At 36.9% G+C, this 7,880-nt stretch overlaps 1 pseudogene; it reads right to left on the bottom strand.

Annotated features, from left to right (window-relative positions):
- Positions 1-7,362: 7,362 nt before the first annotated feature.
- LOC149228352 (pyrophosphate-energized membrane proton pump 2 pseudogene) lies at positions 7,363-7,880 on the bottom strand (annotated as a pseudogene).

Raw genomic sequence — 7,880 nt, 5'->3', positions numbered from 1 at the left:
CCTTTTACCGGGGTTGGGGCTACGGGGGTTTGTTTTTGGGTTGGGTTAGATTAGGCTGGGCAGTTGAAGAGGAATAGGGTTACGGTCTTCCAATTTACACGGCGCATCAACAACGGCCTCGACATTTCCGCGCTTAGAGGAAGGATCGGATGCCCAGCCGGAGTCAATTTGTCCAGTGGTTTCACATTAATGGCGAACGCGTAACCTTTGAGGCATATATATAACCTATGTTGGGTTTCCGTTACATATAGAAATAAAGAGCAGAGAGGATGTCCGTAGGTGTCTCAGAGGGATCAAGACCCGCATAAATTTATATAATAAACTCACCTTTAATACAAATTACAAAACAAATAAATCTTCACAAAATGATAAAATAGTTTATATTTGATAACACATCACAATAACTAAATTATTTTGATATTAAAAACATACTCTAGTGAAATTGATCCATTACACTGAAACTGAAAGTTGAGTGAAATTTAAACTAAAACAAGTTCTATTTTTTTGGTAAAATTTTCGAGGGAAAACATCACTTAAAATAAAACAAGTTCCATTCTTTTTGTAAAATTTTCAAGTAAGATATGTTCCATAGTTTGAATAAGCAATCAAATTTGTTTATATTATGTAAGAAGTATATGAAGACATTATTAACAACCTGTTAATATAGATGAATATAAAAAGAATAAAAAACATTTAAAATTTGTGAAGCCAATTTTGAAATTTGTTTATATTAGGTAAAAAAGTATATGAAAACATTATTAACCACCTATTAATATAAATGAATGTAAAAGGAATAAAAAAATTAAAATTCCTCCGGACAACTTTGAGTATGATCTTCAAATGTATATAACACCATCAAAATATTTAACACATTGACAAAATTAACTTAAATGGTTGGTAAAATAAATTTTCGCAAAGATTATGAATAATGCATTGTCTACATGGAAGGCGCGCTTTACAAATGGCATTATAAACCTATTTTCTAATGGAAAAAATATATAATTAATATAAATTTCAATAAAATCATATATTAGATAGATATGACTATGAATAAGGTTATTACATTTAGTAAGATAAATTAATATTAAAAAAATAGATAAGTTAAAATTTATGAAAAAAAGGAAAACTAATATAAATATATATGGAATATTGAAGTTATTTTTAAAAGTAAATTAAAAGATTTACAACAGTTATAAAGTTAAGTTGTTTAACAATGAATATACAAGTGAGATAAAAATATTTAAAGAAAATCACAAATTCAAATTTATTTAAGAAATGTAACAAGTTTTTTTCGCAATATTTTTTGTATAATGAATGGGTGTGTGGGAAAATTTTAGGGGTTGATAGGTGGGTTAACTTTCTATATTTTTTCCAAAAAAAAAAACACTAATTTTCACTTTTTCTAATAATGACTTACCTAAATTTTATAGTGTAAAACTATTTTACCTTAAAATTTGCCAAAATTTGTAGAAACTTATATCATTAGAATTTTGAATTTTGTACAAAAATATTTCGAAGCATTTTACAGTTTGCATATTAGGGACTAGTAAGATTCATCAAGGTTTCTAAACTTTAACATAAATTTCCATCCTTAAAATTTTCTGCGATGGATACTACTTGATCTCCACCACAAGATGCATATTACTATCCCCATCACAAAATTGGTCTACCAATGACAGGCAACAACAAATAGTGTTTTTCTAGGGTTAGGATTTGAATTATATAGATTTTCTACAAACCCTAATTTTGCAGTTGTATTTTGTATTTAGCTCAATTATGTTTCATACTTGGTAACCTTTTTATGTTGCTACTGATTTTTCATGAACACCCACGTGGGGAGGGGTGCAAACCCCTCCTACAAATAACTAATGACTGGGGAAAACAAACCATTCAAATGCCAACGGGTCACGAGAAAACCATACTGAAGGAAATTTGTGGGAGAATGTAGTCTTGGGGGTCCAATGACAATACCAGTTCAAAAGAAGATGCCTTCCTGGCACCCGTATACAAAATCACAAGATTTGTTGAGTTGGAGGACACGTTGATAAAAGCAATATATAATGTAAATGTAAGACATGTTCTTCATGTCATTTTATTGTTTATCCCTTGAAATAATTTATATAATCCATGTTCTTCATGTTGGATTCAAAAGAGAAAATTTTGAAATTTAAAATTTGAATTTTTGGCTCCAAACAAATCAAGTTGGCCCTCCCTCAAGTCAAGTCAGCCCCAGTGAAGAGACACACCCATTCGCGAAAGAAAAACACTATATAAAAGCATTTGACCTCCTCCACAAAGGCACCATTCAACCTCAATGACACAAGAAAGACAGTTTTTGGGCATCCAACTGAAGGAGAAAAGAGACAAAGAAGGACAAATTCATCTTTAGCATCTATCTCTCTCTCCTAGCTTGCACGTGTGTTTTTGGGCAACATATGATGGGTCAGTCGAATTTATGGGCAGGTTGAGAAGCCGAATTTCTGAGTTTTTGGACAGTTTTTGGGAGGCCGAATTTCGACCTAGGGCAGATTAGATTAGGCCATATTGCTAGGAAGATTGGAGGCTTGAATTGAGGGCAGTTAACTATCTTTGACCATAAGCATTGTTGGTCTATTTGACCTCATAGTTGATTAGCTATATTAGATGTATCTCTCGTTGAATTGAAAAATTTATCTAAGGAAAAGGTTGTCAAGTTTTTCCCCCAAGTGGGTTTTCCGAAGGTAAATCTTTAATTCTCTTTGTGCAATGTGATCTTTACTATCTTTACGGTTTTATGCTTGAATTTCTTATGTATAATTGCTTAATGATAAACAAGAATTGTTAAAAGAAGATCTACATCTTTTGAAGTAATTATCAGTATTTCAAGAAATTGTTCTTGTATCTATTGCACTTGAAAAATCGACATTGTATCATAGCTTTGGTGATAAAAAGGACATTAAAATCACTCTTGAAGAAAGAAGGTAGAAAACAAATTGGAACCATTCTCCTTTCTAAAAATTGTATGAAGGAAGAAAACAAATTGGAAGGAGCTACAAACTTTAATTCTTGGAAAACAAGGATTGATCTTCTCCTTGTTAAGAACGATCTTTCAGATATTGTGAAGGGTGAGGGTACTAAGCCTATAGATGATGATTAAGATGATGAAGGGAAAACGAAATATGAGATGGATGATATCACTGCTAGAAGCATAATTTTGGACTCTATTAGAGATCACTTTATTCCTTATGTTGCAAACCTTTAATCTTCAAAGCAAGTGTATGATGCCCTAGTTGGATTATACAATATCAACAACATTGGTCAAGCAATGAGCATGAAGAATGAGATTTGTGATGTTAGAATGATAGAAAATGATACTATAGCCTCATACTTTATGAGGATTTTTCAATTGAGAAATCAACTTCAAGCAATTGATGAAATCATTTTTGAGAAGGAACTAGTGACTACAACACTTAATGGTTTACCTAAATCATGGGAATCATTTGCATAAGGGATATGTGCTAGAAAATGAGCTCCAAAGTTTGTTGAACCATGGACTTCACGTACTCAATAAAAATCAAGACTTATGTCAAGAGGAAAGATTTAGAGATCCAAAGAAGGCGACTCTCAAGCATTGATCTAGGGATCTTTTGCTTATAGATGTATCAAAAGAATCACATGTATAAATTGCAGCTTAACACAGAAATTAATGTACACACAAGAAAGAAGAATAAAAACGCATAAATGCGTGATAAGAAGACAACAAGACTTGATAACGGATTTCGTCCAATTCGAACTACGTCTCGATCAATGGGGATGCCTTTGTTCATTAAATGACATGAAAAGAAGAGAATTACAATCACCAGTACATAAAAAGAGGCTTATACCTCCATTCTGGAAAATGGTTGTGAAATGGAGACCTCAGATGGATAAATGGATAGCACCACTGCGTCCGTGGCGTCGAGAGGGGAAAAAACCATATAAAATTCGCCCAATTCAAACAAAATGATCAATCGACCCTCCTACAAGCTGTTGCCTCGAACTGTGCTGAAAATCCTCTCCCCTTGCACTTTTCCAATCATCGGGCTTTATAATACAATGCTGCTTAAAAATCGGAGGTCGGTTTTTGTTAGAATAGAAGTTGTTTAGTAGAAGGATCGACGAGCACAACAAAACCCCAAAGATAGCTTTTTATCGTTTAAAACGATAATACACAAAAACCCGTCAAACACTAATAATTCCGACCAAAACCTTAAAAATCGGATCTCAAAGTTTATCAAATCGGGCTCATAGACCCATCGGGTCCAGCCCCCATATTGCAATCGGCACATCGCTTTGTCAATAGTCCCATTAGCGGGGATTGTTGATTGTTGATCGCCGATATCGGCATCAGCCGATCGCATCGGCATCCCGCTCATACAACGGCCCAGGGTTCTAGTTCTACTGATCGCTCCAATCGCCGATCACGATCGCAAGTCGGCTCTACCCGGTTCCGACCGTTCCATCCCGAAATCGCCGATTTCTTGCCCTCGATTATGATTTAGTCGGAGATCACTGATCGAGGGTTCCACTACGCCTCCTTAAGTCTGCCCCTTTGACATCTTCGATTACGATTTGCCTTCTAAAGGCTTTAAGTTCACTTTTAAGAGAAAATGCCTCATTTTCAAAGGAACTAAGGAAAACTCTTTCTGCCACAACTTCATCATCCGGACTCGGATTAGAGTGTCGTTCGCACCGTTGGAATCATGGCGACGAGCACTTCGATTTGATATCAGGATACTTGATTTTCTGCCACTTTGAATTTTGAGATTTTCCATGCCACTGTGTCTTGAAGATCCATCTAGATCAATCCTCCCCATTGAGGAGCTTTTGGACTGCCAAAAGCTTTCATTAGTCAATTGGCAAGTGAGGGAATTTTTCCCTCACCCTTTCCTTTTCCAGCCATTTGGCCTTGCTGGGGTGCATTCCCTTGAAACCAACTCGAAGGTATTCCACATCTCCTCGCCGTGAAGTCCTGGTTCTCCTGTCAAGGATGATGTCTTCAGGTAACTCATCAAGATATTCTGGCGCAAAATCATCAACTGTAGGAATTGTGCCCACCTCATCGATGTCCATGATTAGTGGTGCTTCATACAACTTTAGGTTCTCTACATTCACTACTGAGTACATCTGCATATATATCGGCAAATCAATACGAAAGGCATTGTTTCCAATCTTCTCCAATATGGTGAATGGACCATATCGGATGGGTCGCAACTTCTTCCCTTCTCCCTTCATCCTGTCCTTGCTGATGTGGAACCACACTTTGTCGCCCACTTGGAATTGGTGGTCGACTCGGTGTTTGTCATGTTGAGCCTTGTAACGTTCTTGACTTTTCTCCAACTGCTCTTGTACTTCTTGGTGAATCAATTGGATTCATTGAATGAACTGCTGAGATTTGTCCCTATCATTATGTCCATTGGAGCCATCTTCCCTTCCAAAGATCATATCAAAAGGGTCCTTTGGCAAGTAACCAAAACATGTCTCAAATGGTGAACGCTGCATAGATGAATGCACTGCTCGGTTGTAGGAATTTTGTACATATGGGAGATGCTCATCCCACAACTTGGGATGTTTCCCACAATAGCCTCGTAACAAGTGTACCACGGTATGGTTGACAACCTCTGTCTGTCCGTCAGTCTGCGGATAAAATGTTGTGCTTCTTTTCAATTTGGTGTCCATCATCTTCCACAAGCTGGTCCAAACTCTCCGAGGAAGAGAGAGTCCCGATCTGACACAATTGATCTGGGTAATCCAAAATGGACCCACACATGCTGAAAGAAAAGAGAAGCAGTCTGCTCTGCAGTGATCTGCTTTTTACAAGGCATAAGAATGCACATCTTGCTAAAACGGTCAATGACGACATACAAATAGTCGTGAGCCTTCCTAGACAAAGGAAAACCTCCTACAAAGTCCATTGACACACTTTCCCATGGACGACTCGGAATAGGGAGTGGTGTGTAGAGCCTGAGTTTTCTATTAGAGGGCTTTGAAACTGTTATCACAAAATCAAGCACTGAAGGCTGCTAATCAGTCAGACTCTGTGTAACTATTTCAAACCAGACTTTTGACTAAGGCTTAGCCTCCTTAGCCTGAGAGGGCTCTCTCAAAGGGTTATTGATTTTAAATATTGATGAGATGGCTAACTCTTGCAAAGTAAATTTAACATATAAATTGGCTGGACAGACCTTACAAAGATTTCCATTGGGCTCATGGAGTTAATCATCATTTCAGCAAACTATAAAACCACTCATTCATAGAATTCAGGGCATGTAATGTTTAAACACTCAAGACACCTCTCAAATAAACCTCAACTTACAAATACACACAGGAAATCAGAGCAGCAGAGTGAATTCTGAGTGATTGTGTATCTATAAAGCTGTAAAACATAAAGGATAAAACAAAACCACATATATCTTGAGCATCTGAAACAATGTATGAATCCTGAGAAGAAAAAGCAGTCATTTGTATTACTGAAAACAAGTTCTTACATAAGCCAAAATAAACTCTGTTTCTCAAAAACATCCAACCCTAATTACATCGATCATTCAGCTATATATAGAAACATGACTCTAACTACTTGGGGCTTCCTCCTCCAGCATGAGGGGAGCTCGATGACTGCCACTAATGACACCTATCTGCTTTTAACAAACTATTTAATACAATAACCACTAACAGAAGTTCTAAAGAGTTCTAATTTTGTTATAACTCTAACTCTATCTTCTTCATAAATTGATTCCTCCTTGCAGCTTTGACACTTGGCTTCCTCTTCGTTTGGCTGAGATGGCATGAGATGAGCAATTAATGTCCCATGTTGGCTTTGGATACTGAAGGCTTTGATCCGCTCCATGTTGGCTGAGAATATCCCTAAATTTTCGGTTCTGGTCCTCCATCACTTCAAGTATTCAGCAGCAGGTACTTTAAGTCTTTAATGAGCCAAGAATATAGGGCATCACCATGTTTCTGATATGCTGGAAGCTTCTTTGATGGACAGGTGTGCCAACCAACTTCTCGTATGCAGCTCCCTCAAAACCCTAATCACCGAGAATAAAGTGGCTTTATAACCAAAAATCTTAAACTTAGGTTAAAAGATTTCACCTTTTGTTAAAGGTACACCTGGCATATGTTGAATGGCTGTAGCAGCTTCCTTTGATCCCTTTCATGTCACTGAGGTGTTCCCTTTGCAAATTTCTGATTCTTCTTTCAAACTGTTTGCCTGCGTTTTAAAAACAACACCTACAGCAGTTTCGCAATTTCATATCGCGCTACGAAACTGTTTTAAACAATTTCCATTTCCCTTGAGATTTTTACTACTCTGCCACCTGATTGCAAAACTCCTTTTGCTCTTCAATTTTCATTATCCCAAGCACCTCCAGCAGTATACAAAAACAAGGCCATGAGAATACCAGAGACCGTTGCAAACATTAGCATTGAAACAACAACTTTGGCACCAAGTAAAGGCTGATCTGTATACTGACCCAGAATCTTAAATGAGACACCAATTAAAACAGGAGATACAACTGCATAACATGCCCATGCACTGAATAGGAAAATAAGCATCGATCCCAATAGACCTCCAAGAAATACCTCTGGAATAGCTATATCAACCTGCGTAAATGGTTGATGAGCATAAGCTGATACTTCATATAGGCACTGAATAAAAGAAAAGAAACTAATGCAGCAGATCCAATTGCAAAGCCTTTGGTGGTAGCTTTTGTGGTGTTCCCGACTGCATCAAGAAGATCTGTAATTTCTCTTACTCGTTCAGGCTGTTGACTCATTCCCACAATTCCACCTGCATTATCAGCTATTGGCCCAAACATATCCATTGTCAAAATATATGCTGCAGTACTAAGCATTCCCAT

The sequence above is a fragment of the Pinus tabuliformis genome, chromosome J (assembly GCF_031772625.1).
Source record: "Pinus tabuliformis cultivar Carrire ecotype Pingquan chromosome J, CPIR1, whole genome shotgun sequence".
NCBI classification, from domain to species: domain Eukaryota; kingdom Viridiplantae; phylum Streptophyta; class Pinopsida; order Pinales; family Pinaceae; genus Pinus; species Pinus tabuliformis.
The sequence above is the reverse complement of the archived record's forward strand: the minus strand, read 5'-3'. Positions and strand labels throughout refer to the sequence as shown.